This window comes from Grammomys surdaster, unplaced genomic scaffold, assembly GCF_004785775.1.
Source record: "Grammomys surdaster isolate TR1022 unplaced genomic scaffold, NIH_TR_1.0 139, whole genome shotgun sequence".
NCBI lineage: Eukaryota > Metazoa > Chordata > Mammalia > Rodentia > Muridae > Grammomys > Grammomys surdaster.
In genome coordinates this window covers 9,090,379-9,108,956 of record NW_021604597.1, presented here as the reverse complement: position 1 = coordinate 9,108,956, position 18,578 = coordinate 9,090,379, and the positions used below count along the sequence as shown (strand labels likewise).

Sequence of the window (18,578 nt, the reverse complement as noted above, 5' to 3'; positions counted from 1 at the left end):
GTACAGACACAGGCACGGCTGACCCTGACTAGGTCATCTGTAGCTAAGTTATGTTGTTGTTTTCTTCAACCAGAACTCATAGCCCAGAACTCAGAAAGGACAGAGTTGGGTTGACTGAGAAGCTTTAAAAGGTAAGAAATAAAAAGGGAGCAGAAAAATAGCACCAGGAAAGGGGCCAGGAGGCTGATGAGATGGTCCAGTGGCTAAAGCACCTGCTATCCAGGTATGAGGACTTAAGTTAGAATCCAAAGAACCTGCATCTCCCCAGGTTGACAGCACATGTTATAATCTCCAGTGTTCCTATGGCACGGTAAGAGGCAGAGACAGGAGAGTGGGCCAAGAGCCTCGTGGGACCCGCTTAGCTCAGTAGTAAATGACACAGGAACATTCTCTCAGCCAGCACAAGGAAGGAGAACCAAACACCAAGGCTGTCCTGTGACCTTCATAGTGGTGAAATCTTATGTGCCTACCCTGTTTCATGCCAAGACTATACACACAAACACACACACATACACACACACACATACACACACACATACACACACACACACACACATACACACACATATATACACACACACTCACAGGTCGCTGAAATTATTTTTAAATGACTGCCACTGGGGCACAAATTAAACTGTGTTGCCTCTGGCAACCAAATAGGAAATGATACTAACTTTAGCCTATTCTGTGGGCAAAAATATAGTAACTGTAAGCTTGCAGCCAAGTTTCCCCAAAGAGCTGGGGAAGCAGCATCTTCTAAGAAACCAACTCCACACAATGTTTTCCCATCATTTGGTTCTCCCACTGGCTCAGAAGGGAGGAACAGAGCCAAATCGTCTGACAGAATTGAGTCTCCCACTTTATTAAGTGTTAGTTTAGTCACATGTTCCAACTACATCTTATAAAGTAAAATTCAGTCTGGTATGGTAATGGAACTCTATAATCCCACCACTGGGGGATGAAAGCAAGAGGCCTACACCATAAGAGCCAGCCTGAGCTACATGAAACCCTGTATCATAAAACTAATATGATAGAAATATACTTAAGTGCATGCCATAGCTGTTAAACTCCAGTAACAAACAGTGCAAAGGCATGATCAGGTATTAATTAGGCTGACACTCTATTCTGGGTTTCACCATTTTTCAGAAGCACCACTGATTACAGATCCTATCACTAAAACTGATGGACTGGAACTAAAAGCAAGAAATTCCACTATGAATGTCATCATCCTCTTGTTCTCTGGTGACATGGACTAATGGTCCCATGATACTTGTTCAATCAAAACACCACCCACCTGCTTGTGGAGACATGTGGAGCTTACCTAACAAGCAAACACAGAAACCATGATACAGACTCTGAGCTCTGTTCAGCAAACCTGTAACTTGTTCTCAGTGTGGTGCTGTTAGCAAGCCCACAGTACATTTCAGCCCAAACAAAAATACCACAAGTCAGCACGCATCTACTTTGTCTAAGCCATTATCCTCACTGTCTTCACTATAGAAGTATAAGTTTACCACCAAAAACTTGAAACACATGCGAATACAGAAGAAACCCCATAATAGCCCACTTAACTCCCACCTTCTATACTCACTACTGAGACAGAGAGTCTTCCACGTTATCCACAGGAACGTGGTGGTAGCCCTTCCACCACAGACAGACAGCAAAGCCCACAGCTGCCCAACGTCCTTATGGGAAATCACATGGACTGGGCAGATGGCTCAGCCACTAACAAACCGAGGGTGAGGACAGAGTTAGGTCCTCAGAACACAGGTAAATGTCAGGCAGTCATGGTGGCACACCTGTAACTCTGGTGCAAGGGAGGCAGACACAGAGGACCCCCAGAGCAACAAGACTAGCCATGATCGGTGAACTCTGCTCAATATCTAAGGTGGAGAGAAAGCAAAAGGTCACCCAATATGGGCCTTGGGCCTCCACGTGCATGCACATGCAAATACATGTACCCACACAGTCATGCATCTATGTACGTACACACGTGAACACACATGCATATGGGAAAAAGTAAGGAAGAGGTATTTGTACAAAACCATAGTATATCCTCTTCATACTTTACATTGTTTCTGCACTTATAAAATACATTTATAAAATACAATGCAAATGCTATACAAATATTTGTTACACTACTGTGTGGCTAAGAACAAGCACAAAAGTATACACATGTTCAGTACAGATGTAATTTATTTCAAATATTTTTCATCTGTGGTATCTATGGATCTACTGGCTGGAAGATGGCCCAGTGTATAGCACTTGCTTCGTAGTTATCCTCATGAGCTCAAATCCCCAGAACTCAAGTGAAAACCCAGGCCTGGCTATACGAGCCTGAAATTCTGGAGGGGGATGGGGGTGGATATGATGGGGAAAATCCTCAGAACTAGTTGGCTGCCAGTCTCACTCTATATTCAGTAAAACAGGAATATGGCAGAGGGAAAAAAATGTATAAACACACACATATCCTTTCTTTAATCATTGAATATACTACATTGTGATATGAATTCCTTTTAGGAATTAATAAATGCTGCCTTCTCATCACTTTAACATCAGATATCAAATTACAAGGTTGGAAAGGTGGTTCAGGGATTAAGAGCTGGATGTTCTTGTCTGATTCTCAGCACCCAAGAGAAGGCTCAAAGGATGCCCTGGCATTTTCATGTGATGAAAAGAAAATAATAGACGTAGGGAAGATCTGGCTAGAGAGGATCAGAGTAGAAATATGGAGAAAAGTGGCCACGGAAGGTCCTCTGAGTCGAGAGTCCTGGCCACTTCAAGCAACTCAGAAAACAGGACCACACCTACCCTCTCGCACTATAAAGAAGGAAATGAAGTCTGTAAGGCTAGATGTTAGAGTTGTGGGTATGGATGCTACTCAGAATGCTGACGGATCAACAACGGAAAGAGCAAGGAGGTCAGCAGGCTTCATCAGTGCTCTTCCTCGTATTTCAGGATCCTAGAAGCACACGTCCATCTTTTCTAATGCCTCATCCTTAGAACAGAAAGCTGGCCCAGAGGGGTGCAGAGGTCAGAGTGCCTGCCCCAGCACCACAGATACAAGACCTATGAGACTGCTTAGGGGCCGTAAGGCTGAGGCAGTAAAACACCTGCCCTATTCATCAAACTCAGGAAGTCATAAGCATGCAGTGGGTGAAAGCAGAGGTACGCCAGGTTAAAAGATGATGTTCCAGAGCTCTCAAACGCTGCAAGAGCATCAGGGAGCTGGGGGCTAGGCAGAGGAGAAAGGAACAGCCATCCTGGTAGCAAACACAGTATGCCAAGGACAAAGAGGCCTGGAAGTTCTCATAGTGTCAAATTCGCATTGACTTGTCAGGATTAAGATAGGCTGTGAAAAATGCAGCAAAGTACTGAACGCTGGCCAATTCTAAATTTCCTCTTCTACAAATAATAACTACTACCTCAATTACCATAAAGACAGGTGTATTAGCTGGTTCTGTCAACTTGACACAAGCTAGAGTCATCAGGGAGGAAGGAGTAAAGCTCCTGCACAATGCCTGAGATCCAGCTGTAAGGCATTTTCTCAACTAGTGATCAATGTGGGAGAGCCCAGCCCACGGTGGGCGGTGCCATCTCTGAGACTGGTGGTCCTGTGTTCTGTAAAACAGAAGCTGAGCGAGCCACAGGAAGCAAGCCAGTAAGCAGCATCTCTCCATGGCCTCTGTATCAGCTCCTGCCTCCAGGCTCCAGCCCTGCTTGAGTTCTATCCTGACTTCTTCCAATGATAAATTATGATCTGAAAGTATAAGCCAAATAAAAATAAACCCGTTCCTCCCCAACTTGCTTTTTGGTCATGGTGTTTTATCGCAGCAATGGAAGCCATAAGAGAGACAGATGAATCACTAGCACAATGGGTGCCAGATGGGAACTGATCAGTAAGTGTACAGAATGATTCTAGAAAGAAACAGTGGACACTGGCTGCCAGTGGACAGCATGTGCTGCTTCTGATATCAGACCTTGATCCCCACTCAGCTAACACCCAACTGATAGCACAATGCCTGGTGCAGTGTTCATGGGAGCAGTCAAGGTTGGTTTCATGGCTCAAATACTTTCAATGGGTCCACTGTCTTTAATGAACGAAGATCAAGCTTCTTGCATAGACACTATATCCATCTCAAATGCTACCTGCTAGTACACACGTGACTGCACTACCTCAAGCTGCTCTGGTGCTTGAAGGCTGTGCTTGTCTAGAAAGCTGTGCCTGCTCGTCCGTATGCATGAGCAGAAATGTTTCTAGGACCAAATGAAATGCCATATACCGTTTCTCTGGCCTCTGCATACTGGACCACCACCTGGTGGATGGGATGGCACACCCTTTTTTAGAGTGTTAGCGCCTCAATCTGCTTTATTTCCATAAAATTAAGTATTGACTTCAACCAAGACATCATAAAGTCCTTCCAAAATAGAAACCAAGTCCCTACCTACAGATTCTGCCTTTCAACTCTTAGTAGGAACTTAACATCATTACTGCATACCTATGGGGTTTTTAACACCATTATAGAAAAAAAAAACTATAGGTCTAACTAGACCTATAAACATTGCTCTAACTAGAAGCATCAGTGTGCTATCAAGGATACATGCAAACACTGTGATTTGCTTTCTTTGTGTGGGGGTGTTTTGCCTGTATATACGCCTGTGTAGCACATACACGTCTGGTCCCCACTACACCAGAAGAGGGTATCAGATCTGCTGGTCGTGGGGTTAAAGATTATAGTGAGCCGCTATGTAGATGCTTCAAATCAAACCCGGGTCCACTCAAAGAGCAGGCAGCATCTCCCACCTCTGTACTTCACATTCTTTTTGAAGCAACTCACCAGTAAACATGTGCATAAAGAGCCTTTAATCCTATGATAGCTTGCTTTCCTGGCCACCAACCTTCCCTTTTACAAAAGCAGTTGGAAGCCATGGGAAGGGAATGAGGGAGGCTAAAAAGCAAAAGGCAGCTGTGACGAAGGAGCACATGTTGAGGGTAATCTGGTTGCTATGCCACTCTAGGTCAGAGGTGACAGCCTCCTCACTGGGGCATCAATCAAGCCTTCCGGGGATAATCAGCCAGACTTAGCAGCTGACTGAATGAGAAAATTCAGCTGCAGCATGTATGAGCTGCACTATCCATCTACAATGGATATGTAAGAAACACTGAAGGGTCATCCACCACCATCCTATTTCATGGTAAGACACTCTCATGATTAGTACCATCAGTGAAAGATAACCAACTGATTGAGAGGTATTGGGAAAACCACATCCCCAAGAAAGGACTTGGGTCTAGAACACATAAAAAAAAAAAATTATTACAACTCAATATGTAGAAGACATCGAATTTTAAGGTTAGGTTTGGGAAGGCTGGAATGCATACTTCTCCAATGAGGATAAACATTCAGAGGTACTCAATATCAGAAGCTACGGAGGAAAATAAAAACCACAAAGCAAAAGCACAATGACCCAAGACTATGATGGCAATAACCAAGACACAATGACATGTACTGGCAAAACGTGGGGGGAGCGGGACCCATGTAGATGGCTAATGAGACTGTGACACTGAAGAAAAAGAGAAGCGTGACCACCCCTCAAAAAGTTAAATGTGGAAACACAATGCGACCCCACTACTTTACAGCCAGCTATACACCAGAGAGATAATATACAAGTATCTACATGAAGACTGTATACAAGTGTACATGGAGTGCATTGAGACTCCCAAGGGACAAAAAGTAAATCTATACATCAACATGGACAAACTGGATTTGGATGCGTGGACAAACTGTGGTATGTGCCTACAATGCAGCAATATTGATACGTAAGTGGAATGCTTTACTTATGAGACGTGCTACAGCATAGAAGAACCCTTGGAAATACTAAGTGAAAAAAAATGCTAGTTTGGTAGACCTATCTATTACATGACTTATTATATCCAAAATATGAAAATCTATACACAAGTAGACTCGTGATGCTAATGAGTATGGGGTTTTTCACATAGTGAAAATGTTCTAAAATGGGGTTGATGGTGATACAAATGTTTCCTCCAAGACTGAAATATTCCATCCTGCAGGGAAGCTGCAGAAGTCCCTGCCTGCCAGAGCAAGCAATAAAAGGTACGAGACCCTCTGAGACTAGACTAGAAGGTTCTCGACCTTCCTAATGCTGTAACTCTTTAATACAGTTCTTCATGTTGCAGTGATCCCCACACAACTACTACAGAACTGCAAAGCTTCAAATATGTCAATCTGCAATGAAGACTCTTGAAACCAGCTGAGCGGCCAGGGAGTTGTTTAGACCAGAGTTGCTTGCGAAAGACACTCCCCAACTTGTTCCACTGCCTGCAGGCTGTGCAGTGTGTTCTAAGTTCCCAGCTTTTGTGAGTTGTCACCCATGCTGGAGTGGGCCTTGGTGATGCCAACACTCTGTGAGTCAATTCTGCTCCAGTAAGTAACCCCTCACCCATATTCCTGTAAGTAACCCCAATCAAACTCATTTGTTCATCAAGTTGGATTTTTGGTACCAATACTTTGGTCTCTTGTGGGATCCCTATCTGGGGTGAGTGGAAGTGTGTGCTGTGTCTACTCAGTAAAAGTTTTGTCACCAACAGACAGCTTTATAACTATGAATACACAAACATCTTTGGGCTGATTTTATAAACGGGTTAATTATATAGCATATGAATTATATCTCAGGGAAGTGATCTTTTTTCTTGAAATGCTTTATTTCCAGTAAGAAATGATCTACATTTCATAAAGTAAAATAAAAGTAAATTCTATGATATTTTTGAAAGAGAGGGAAGAAGGTAGGGGAGATAAGAGGGAGAAGCCGGAGTGGCCGTAAGTTTACGGTTAAAGCTGGGTAGAGGGAAAGGAAACTTACAAACCTCTACATTCTTATTAATATCCACAACAAAATGATTTTTAAAGTTATAATTATCCAAAATCCCCATTTGGCCAATGTTAACTTCTGGAATCAAAACATGCTTGCCAGCGTGTTGACTAGCAGCCTAGATAAACAAAAGCAAAAACCATAGGTACTACCCCAATATGATTCGAGACCAAGGGAGTCAAAGCACTATGCTCTGCTGAACTATCAGGAAGCATGCCGTCTGGCTGTTGAAGGAGTAAGAGGAGCAGAGAGGGAGGCGGTGGCAAACAGGCTACTGTACACAGCAGAAATACTACAAAGCAGTAAGTAACTGGACACATTAATCCTTTGAAAACAATCGCCTGTGGCTGGGAAGAGCCCTTACCGCTCTTCCAAAGGACCTGAGTTCAGTTCCAAGCTCACACAGTAGGCTGCTCACAGCCATCTGTGACTCCAGCTGCAAGAGAGCCAATGACCTCCATAGGCATCCCCGTGCATGTTACATACACACAGGCAATAACAACAATTAAAATTAATAGTAACATAATAATAAATCCTTAATATTTACTTCTGTTCAGATGTGACTCATCAGTAGAGAGCTCATGTGTACCAAAAATGTAAACGCATTATCAAATAATTATCTAGTTTTGTCGTCATATAATATTTTCCTGTGCTATGTCTAAACTGGCTTTATTGTCCAAAGACACTTCATATTATACAAACTACTGCTGCTGCTATGAAATCAAGAATATATCCTAGAAGAAAACAAATAATAAATATCTAAAATAGAAGCCATCAGCACTTAGCATCAGACACTGTCTACTGCAGGCTGGAGGTTCTGCTGGGAACTACTAAGAGGATAAAGAAAGAAGCCACCTGAGGCAAGCCATTTGTGAGGTCCAGAGAGACATGGGGTGCACAGGGACTAGCAGCAGTGGGAGACATGCTCTGGTGTACTGTGGGACTCGGGAGGGGAGGTGAAGGACGGCAGTCTGTCACTTCTAGAAGGAAAGCACAGATGAGTTTCACAGACAGAAGCAGCAATGTGCTGTCTCTGGCTAGGCTTATTAATGGATGCAGGAGGCTCCAGCAGCTACAAATTCCCAGGTGAGTGCACAGTGACCACAAGAGGGCACTAGTGAAACATTCATCCATCCAAGAGTGTTCACAAACCAGCAACCCAGGACGTGCCTTCAAGGGAGTACAGCCTTTCACCGATGTTTAAAAGGCAATGAAGAATTCTGGTCAAAGGAGTATCAGTATCAGATACATAAATGATGACTAACTCTCAGGAAGCTGCATAACAAAGCGAGCAGAGGCTACCACATTCAGCACAGACCTGACCCTGGTAGGGAACAGAGGGGAGGTAGGAGTGGGGCCCTGGCCAGGGAAAACAGTAGCCAGCCTGATAACAGAAGGGCTGCTCGATTAGAGAAGCTTCCGGATTCACAGTGGAGTGGCTGGGGAGATAACAGTGCCACCATGTGGGACACACAGAACGACTGAGAGGTGGGAGGCTGCATTCAGGGTTGGTACATTAACCTCTTCCTTTAATGACACTTTTAATTTTGAGATCATTTCTGTGGATACCTCAGGAAGCGTAAGAGGTTCCCAGTATGGAAAAACAGGGCAATATTTATGAAGTTAGAGCCAGTACTTTTAATTAACCCCTTAGGACATGTTTCCTCTACCTTGGGACCAGGCCCAGGAGAGAAAGTTTCCAGCAAGACAACAGACTTATTGGCCAGCTAATGCTGCCTTTGCTTCCCTGTGCACACAATACACTGGGCTCTCCTACAGCAGGCTTGTTAACCTGTGCCCCAGGAGGGAGAAGAGACCTCAGGAATGGAGGGAGGGGTCCCTCCTGTGGATCTTGGTGGCGGGGGAGACAGGAGTGTAGTTAGAGAAAGGCAGCTGCTGCCAGCTCCTTAGCAAAGCAGCAGACCTGAGTGTCTTCTTACATCAGATACTAATGTCCCCTGCACACTTCCAGGTTCTGTTAAAGTTTCTGGTAGGAGGAGGTTCAATCCCTTGTTCAGCAAAACTAAAACTCCACTTTCCCCTTTCCTTTGCCAGAATGGAGTTCATGCCATGATCATAGTGCTGATGGTAGTTTGAGAAAAGTTTCAACAATAAAAATGACACAGCACTAAACTCACACACACATACACACATATGAACACACATACACAATCACACATATATACACACATACATACACAATCTCACACACACACATGCACATATACATGTATATACATGCTTGCACACACACATACACACATACACACACACACACACACACACATACACCACACACGGTGAGTAGCCACTCTAGTATGTCCGTTCTGATCAAACCCAAGACAGCTAGGCTTTTGGTGAGAACACAACACGAAACATCTTATCACCATGTGACCATACTAAATAACTTGAGACCAAGAAGCTACAAAACACAGTAACTTCCACATTATACAGAGCAGCCAATAGTCTTTGTGCCTGTCACCAGCACCCCCCAGAAGCCCCATACTTAGTATTTCTGAGCATGATCCATTCACCTAATAAACGTCAACTCACTTTACATGCATGGCACTCACAATCTCCCGACACCCTAATGACTAGTAACTGTTCTCTATACCAACGCTCTGTGCAGTCTGAACTGCACAGAAGAGATGACTTGGGCTTTAGAAAAATTCATTAAAGACAATGTGCTTTGAAGGCTATACACACACTTTATATAAGGTAACTCGGAAACTTAAGCCCTTTCCTATTTTTTTTTAAGCAGTTTTCTAACCATCACAGAATTGACATTTCAAACTACAGAAACATCAGTAGTCCACTCTGAGCAGTTTGTGTGGTTTTTTTTAAAGATGGTATATATTTACCCATTTAAAACACACATACACAGTAAGTGTGGGGTTGTTTTTAAGTTTCCTGGTTTATGTTCTAAGTAACAAATCTGCAAAACAAGCTAACACATTTGATAGTCCTTCATCCCTCATCCCAGTACATCTCTCCTGGCCTCAGGCGGCTACCCCTCCCTTAATGTGAGTAGCATAGAGGTACTGGCTGCAAACAGGCTGTGCATATTTAAGAAAGAGAAAGACAGAAAGGATGGAACCGGAAGGGTGTTGGACTACAATTCTCAAAGGCCCACTCCTAGTGGCATTTAATAGTGTTTGAGGCTGGCCCCTTGGGTTAGAAAACCTATATCATCCTTGGAGAAAACTGATGCTTCCTCTCTCGGCAGCCATTAGCCATCTAGAGTTCTCCATCTAAAGGGTGAGGCTTGGTGATATTTCCCCCATCCATGTTGACATGCCAACTGATGTTGTCATTACCCTGGTTTTCTTTTAATTAAGTAACTGGGTTTTTTTGAGATTTTATGGGTATAGCTTCTTTATCACTTACAGAAAACCCTATCTCACAGCAGACTCCCTGGTCGGCTAGCTCTTACAATCTTTCTGACCCCTCTTTCCAGGATGTTTACTGACCCTCAGGTACAGAGGTTCTGTTGCTGACATATTAGTTGGTGTTCGGCGCCCGATAACCTGTTACTTTCTGCATTTTGAGCAGTTGTAGCTTTCTGCAATACTCTCTATCTGCTGCACAAACAGATTCTTTGATGAGGGTAGAAGCTACATTTGTCTGTGATTATAAAGATAACTACGTATAATACAATTAGGAATCATACTGTTTTATGAAAGTGACTTAGTAGTTCTGCTCTGTAGCCTATGTCATGGGAGGCTGGCCAGGTTTATAGTACTGTATGAATTCTCCCCCTCTTAGGGGGTCTTAGGTTCAATTAGATGGCTTTTGGTTACTGTCAGGATGTAAGTGACACTTATTACACCCTTGGAGATATCTTGTGGACCCTTAAGGATATCTTGTCTTGTTGGTCATTGTTATGGTTAGTAAAAAAGCTAATCTCAAGGGAGGATGCTTTAGGATCAATTCTAGCTAAATTCTTCAAAGTTCTTGGCCCAAAGTATGTGGTTCCTTCAGCAACAGTGTCTTGCCTTAGAGTTTTATGAAGCAACTATGAGCAACGGCAGTACTCCATACTGTTTTGGGAGTCCCTTGGACTCCCCTGCAAAAAACTGGAAGGGAGATTTCCCACACATGGCAGTAAACGAGTTTTATTGTTTGGTTGGTTGGGGGTGGGGTTTTTTTTGTATGTTTTGGTTGGTTGGTTGGTTGGTTGGTTGGTTGGTTTCAACAGTCATAAAAAGAGACCTTAACTAAATTGCCCTTGGAAACTGGCCTGGCTAGATAGTGTCTCTTGTCTTATCCCTGTTCCGAGCCCGGAACACCCCTCTTGTGCAGGACCCCCACTCCCTTGACTCTGGCTCTTGACTCGCCCCCCTCCTAGAAATGACTTTTCAGGTTAATAAGAGGCTGTTCCTGGTGCTGCTGACCTTCCTGACCTCCACTGGGGTGGATGGAGTAACTGCCTGACTTCATATGACTCGGACCAGCACCTGCACCTGATGCCAACTAGAGAGCAGCAGGACACCTGGGCGGGCCCCTCAAGCTCAAGATCACCTGCTATTCTACAAGGCCAAAGAGCATCTGGCCTTGACTCCTGAGAGATCCCCACCCTAGAGGCACAGGGGTAGAGGTTACCCAAAATGTCAGAGATAAGAGACTTAAATCTAAACCCTGTCCCAGATGCAGCCTTAGACGGTGGGGCTTAGGGTGCGTTCACCCAAAGTTAAATGACAGTTTATGATTCCAGGATTGGAATCACACACAAGAAAAAGGAGGGAATGTAAGACTTTTGAGTCTAAACAAAGGATTTTCGGGTCTCAGTTTGAATTTAAAATTAAAAGAATCTCACTGTCCCAGGACACATCCCCGGGAGGGGCACATTCTTTAGTCAGAGGACACTAGATGGATTAACATTCAGAGAAGGAAGGGAGAGGCTAATTAACATTCCTCAGACAACGAGGGAGGAAGACCCAGAGCACATGGACAGACAAGGGAGGTCCTTGCCACCTCATCCCCCAAAGACCAATCAGTTTAAAAGTCACACTGTTCTGCCAATCATATTGTGCCTAGTCACTGTTTCTCTATTCTATCCCCTAGACCAAATGAAAGCTATTCTTAGCTCCAACTCAGGGTTCTCTCTTCTTGTTTGCATGAGAGGGAACCCCAGTAACCTGGAATCATTAAACCTCTTGCTGGTTGCATCAAAAAAAAAAAAATGGCTGAGGGTGAAAAAAATATACAGGAATGAACAAGCTTCTGAATATTTCTTAATAGTTTTAAGTGTTAAAATGTCATTGTATTGCATGTTGAAAATATGAAATTTAAAGAAACTCAAAATGAAAGAGTGTATATTAACAATAAAAGAATGAGCAAGATTGCACAGTGGGCTAAGGAACTTGCCACCCAAGCTTGGTGAGCGAAATTTGATCCCAGAACCCATGAAAAAGTAAAAGAGAAGTTTTAGTGCACAAAGTTCCTGATTTTCACCCATGTCTTTGTGAGAAATGAGATCGTCACGTTGGAGGCTGTCCTTGCTCGAATCCTGTCTCCAGAACCTACAAAGTTAGCGTGTGGTCTCCTCAGGAATTCACACTGGAAGTAAGCTGGTTGGTTAGATAAGAAACCAGACTGTCAACTGTGTGCTTCGAGGGGCTTATTTTTTACAGTCCAAATGCCTCAGCGACATCAGAAATTACTCACTGTGAAAAGGGGGCCACTGTCTCTCCTTCTATTTGGGGATGATAAGAGTGGTTCCAAGTGCACAGCCAACCTCAAAACCTTACGTGGCACAGAAGAGATGTTGTGAGTAAACAGCAGTGCCCTCAGCAGTTTAACCACAAAGCATTTCAAGCAGGTTCTAATCCACCCCTTCCTCTTTTTTTTTTATTTTTATTTATTTATTTATTTATTTTAGTTTTTCGAGACAGGGTTTCTCTGTGTAGCCCTGGCTGTCCTGGAACTCACTCTGTAGACCAGGCCAGCCTCGAACTCAGAAATCCGCCTGCCTCTGCCTCCCAAGACATGTGCCACCATTGCCCGGCTCCACCCCTTCCTCTTAAAAAGACCTCATGGATTCACCATATGAACACCCGACTTCTACCAGAATGAAAGCTGCTCACGCTGCAAACAGTTTCACTTCCCTTTCTCTGCTCTGTGACACCTTGAACTCCATTCTGCTCTTCCTGTCCCCCATAGCACCAGTGACAACAGTTCTGTCCAGTCACCATATCCAATTCCGTACCCACTGGCAGGATCCTCTCACCTAGCAATGTTTGTTGGGTCCATCATATGCGCATGTCAACAGCAATCACCTCCTCACAAGGGGGAGAAAAGGCATCTTCCAGTGTCCCAGGCCAGTGTATTATCTGGATTTACCTATATAAGTTTACCACAAAATGCAGTGCTAAAACCTACATGGTAACATTGTAGTGCTGGAAATTACCAACTATGCTGGCTAGTAATGACAATGCCCCTCGTAGCCGTGGTACCATCCTAACAGTTTATACTGACTATGTGCCATGGGTTTAGAGGTAGGGATTCATTTCATGAATTATCAATTCTTCTTGTTCTCACAGAGTACTGTCGGTCATCTCTGTTTTATATTTGGGAAAGTGAAGGATAGTGCTGTAACCATAACAGTAATCACAAACCCGCTCAGAGCTCCCCATCACCCATGTGAGGACATAGCATCCTCTTCAGCAGACAACTCCTCCACAGCAGACCCTTGACCCCAAGCCCTGCTCAAGCTGACGCTGAAGGACAGCAAAAGCACAGAAGCATCAGATGTTAACCTGCATCCGAGATCCTTCTGTCAGAATGTCCTTACCTGATTACCATCCAGCCCATCCTCAACTCTGTCCCAGGAAAGCACCTTCTTTCTAAACTAAACTGCTAAGACTTATTCCCCAGGACTGCATTCATTCCTTTCTCTGTTCACTCTGCCTTCCAAGATTTGGACTGTGTGGACAAATACCCTCTACCAAAACCAGGGACACCTACAGACAGAGTAATGTCTATATTCTTTTCCTCTGTCCCCACTGACAGGCTGGCACAGTGTCCAAGCATGGGCTTTGGAGCCTTCTTGTTGAGTAACTGAGCTCAAGCTCTTCGTCCACTATTGGCTCACACGGTTCTCATCTGTGAAATAAGACTCTCAATGAGTTCAACTAATAAACCAGAAGATGGATGAAATATACACACACTCCAGCAGCCGTCACTGATGAGACGGGGACTATGGTGCCCCTGAATTAACACGGCAATACCAACAAAAGGCCAACAGTGCTAGCGAGGGACGAAGAGCCAGAGGACAGAACATCACCCAGGCTCAAAAACTTCCTCAGTAAGCCCACAGTTCTTGAAACTTAGAAGACAACTCAGTCAGCAAAGTACTGCCTATGTAAGCATAGGACTCGATTTAAAAAAAAAAAAAATCATCTTTGTTCTCTCATACAATACATCCCAACTGCAGCCTCCCCTCCCTCCACTCCTCCCAATTCTCCTGTACCTCCTCCCTCCCCAGATCCACTCTATGTCTCTCCCCCTAGAAAAGAGCAGGACTCCCAGGAACGTCATCTGAACATGCCACAAGATACAGTAAGGCCAGGCACAAACCTTCACATCGAGAAAAGGATCCCATAAGTAGGCAAAAGAATCAGAGACCTAAGACACACTCACTCCCTCTGTCAGAAGCCCCCTGAAAACACAGAGCAAACAACCATGACATATATGCAAAGGACCATGATTCGTCCCCTCAGAACACACATAAAATATCTGGGCACAATGGAGAGTACACTTGCAACCCCAGTGCTGTAACAGCAGAGACAGATGTTTGGGGTACACAGGACAGACAGACTTGTTTAATCAGCCATTGTTTAATACATTTAATCATTGATTAAACCATTGTTTAACCAATGAGACCCTGTCTCCAAAAAACAAAAGAAAAGAAAGGGAAAAAGAAAAAAAGAAAATGAAAAAGAAAAGAAAAAAGTACAAAAGTACATGGCACCTGAAAAACACTTGATGTTAACCTCAGGCACAGGCAAGGACACATACGCACATGTACACATGCTCTATGTTGCTGTGATAAAATACTGAACAAAGCCAACTTAGAGAAAAAGGTGTTTATTTAGCATACAAGCTATACTACCACTGAGAGAAGCAAAGGCAGGGACCTGAAGACAACAGAAGAACTTAAAAGGAGAGAAGTGTCATACTCAGCTGCCTCTCCTCTACAGTCGGGGTGAGGGACGGCACCAGCCACAGCAGGCCAGGCCACTTTATGTCCATTAACAATTAAGAAAAGTTCTCACAGACATGTCCACATGCCAATCTGGTGAAAGCAATTCCCAACTGAGGTTCACTCTTCCCAGGTATGTTAACTTGACAGCCAAGATTAGCCATCACACTCACACACAAGAACATACACACAAGAACACAGCCACAGGAACACAAAGACACACACACCTCCCCTCAACACATCAAGCTCAGAGAAATACACACATCTCCCTCATGGTACCAGTTCAGAAACACATAAGACACTATTTGTTCCAACAACAGCAGTGTCAATAACAAATACTATAGCCGTTATTAGCTAATTCAACAGTGTGACAGTGGCACACAGGGTAAAGTCCTACACACAAATGTAAAGTTTCTGTTTATAAAAAAAAAAAAAAAAAAAAAACCTAGGCTTCCTAATCATTTTAAATACTATGGAGGTAACTCCATTTGAGACTTAGCTTCTCATTCATAACTATTAGCCAGCCTATTCAAAGTGTTTTTCTCTGTTAAGATCAAAACATTTAAGGCAGCTAAACATATTCCCTGGAAAACAAAACAGATTCAATTCACAAGATAACTGAAACTAAACAAACCCTTTTTGCTGCTGACAGAAGACTAAGCTACTTTAATGCTATAGAAGTAAGTGTGGGCTTGTCAAAAAACTAAAAACAGAAGTACCCTAATGTGACACAGCTCCACCATCCCTGGGCACATATGAAGGAGTCTACATCCCACTGCAGCTATCTGCACATTCACGTCCACTGCTCCTCGATTCACAAAAGAAGGCAAAAACAGCTAAACAGCCAGCAACAGAAACATAATGAAAATGTGGCAAATACACACAGTGGAATCTTACTCAGCTGTTAAAATAAATATATAAAATTTCCAGGGAAGCAGGTGGAACCAAAAGTAAATTAAGTCTCAGTCTGAGACTGCCCAATCTCAGAAAGACTATCAGTACACACATATTCTCTCCCATACTTGGCTCCTAACTTTTTAAGTCTGTGAGTGTGTAAGTAAGGAGCTGCACTGTGGGCGTGTAAGTAAGGAGTTGCACTGTGAGCGTGTAAGGAGTTGCACTGTGAGTGTGTAAGTAAGGAGTTGCACTGTGAGTATGTAAGTAAGGAGTTGCACTGTGACCGTGTAAGTAAGGAGTTGCACTGTGAGTGTGTAAGTAAGGAGTTGCACTGTGAGTAAGTAAGGAGTTGCACTGTGAGCGTGTAAGTAAGGAGTTGCACTGTGAGTGTGTAAGGAGTTGCACTGTGTGTAAGTAAGGAGTTGCACTGGTAGGTACCAGCTCTTGAGTGTAGATAATTCTAAGTCAAGGTTTCCATTGCCATAACAAACACCAGGACCAAAAAAGCAACTTGAGGAAAAAAGGTGTTCTTCCATCTCACGGATGACAGCCCCTCATGAAGAAAACTTCAGGGTGGACACTAGAGGCAGGAGACAAGGCAGAGGCCAGGAAGGGGGACTGTTACTGACTTGCTCAGCCTCCTTTCCTTACAGATAACTCCCACATCAATCACTAATTTAAGAAAGGCCCCACAGAGTGTTCATGGGCCTATCTTATGGAGGCATTTTCTCAACTGTCACTACTTCTTCTCTGAAACTCTTTTGTATCATCTTGACATAAAGCCATTGGCCATGAAAGGGGAACATGAAGTACTGAGAAGCGTTGATAAAGGGGGAACATGTAACAGGGAAGGTATAAAGGAGAGAGAACCCTGAGGTAGAAGGGAACAAGGGAGAGAGGGAACAAGCGGAGAAAAAGGGAAGAGGTGCTCGAGTTTGCTTCCCGGTTGCTGCAATAAAACACTTACCAAATATAACCCAGGAAAAGAAAAGATTTATTTGGCACAGTCTATCTTTGAGGGACACTAGGGATAAAACCTGGAGGCAGGAACCTGGAGCAGAGACCACAGCAGAGCGCTGCTTCCTAGCTCACTTTCTACACCACGCTCAGGTTTTTTGTTAGTTTGTTTTTTGTTTTTTTTAATTGACCCAGGACCACCAGCCCAGAGACTAGAACTACCCACAGTGGGCTGGGTCCTCCCATCAGTCGCTAATCAAGCAAACAACCCGAAGACATGTCCATGGCCCAAGCTAATGAAGTCAATGTGTCAGAGTGAGGCTCTTTCTTCCCAAATGACTCTAGTTTGTATCCAGCTGCCAAAAGAGAAACAGCCAAAGCTATTTTTGTTTGGGGAAAAAAAATGTTATATAACCAAACCTAATCATTTATAAGCCAATAAAAATAAAATTGTTTATTTGTTTAGACATGCTCTCACTATGTATCCCTGGCTTGTCCTCAACTCTCTAAGTAGACCAAGCTAGTCTCAAGCTCATAGAGACTCACCTACTTCTACCATTCAAGTGCTAGAATTAAAGGCACACATCATGATGTCTGCCAAATATAAGATTTTAAGAGACAGTTGAAAATAAGTGTTTTATGTCTGATGACCTCACACTAAAGTGGCAATGCTCTCCAATTAGTAGCTTTCCAAACATGCTTATACATACATACATATACATATATATATGTGTGTGTGTGTGTACATATATGTATATACTCATACTATATACATATACTACATATATATTCATAAAGACTAAGAATTACAAACCTGACCTTAAGTTTTCTTAATCCCATCCATTTAAATATCTACTCTTGGCTGGGGATGTAGCACAGTGGTGAAGAGCTTGTCTAGCGTATATAAAACCCTGACAAAGAAAAATATAAATGAGTGAATAGATATATAAATATCTGTCCTGATATCTGTTTGTCCAACCCATTACACCCTGCTTTAAGATGTTCATGAAAGGGCTCCCACTGACTCAAGCCCCTCACCTATTTGTCAATATACTGAAGAAGTCTTGCTGGCACAAGCTTCCCAGGACCACAATCTATTTAATCTATTATGGTAGCTTCATTAAGAATGGCTCCCCGGCCAGAGAGATGGCTCAGCGGTTAAGAGCACAGACTGCTCTTCCAGAGGTCCCGAGTTCAATTCCCAGAAACCATCTGTAATGGGATTTGATGCCCTCTTCTGTTGTGTCTAAAGACAGCTACAGTGTACTCGGATAAATAAAAAGAAATTAAACAAAGGAAAAAGAAATCTTAATAAAGGAATGGCCCCAATAGGCTTATATATTTGAATGTTTAGTCATCAGGGAGTGGAACTTTTTGAAAGAATCTGGTAGCCTTGTTGGAGTAGATATGTGTTACTGCAGGTGAGGTCTGAGATTTCAAATACGATAAGAGATATGGATAGATGATATATAGATAGATACAGATATATATATATATATATATATGCACATATATGTATGTATGTATATACATGTGTATATATACACACATATGTATCCGTATATGTGTGTGTGTGGATAGATGATAGATAGATAGATAGATAGATAGATAGATAGATAGATAGATAGATAGA

At 43.1% G+C, this 18,578-nt stretch overlaps 1 protein-coding gene across 1 annotated transcript in view; it reads right to left on the bottom strand.

The window, feature by feature from the left end:
* Positions 1–18,578, bottom strand: part of Med12l (mediator complex subunit 12L) — a 292,238-nt gene that overhangs the window by 230,395 nt on the left and 43,265 nt on the right. The gene's annotated exons all lie outside the window — the stretch shown is intronic.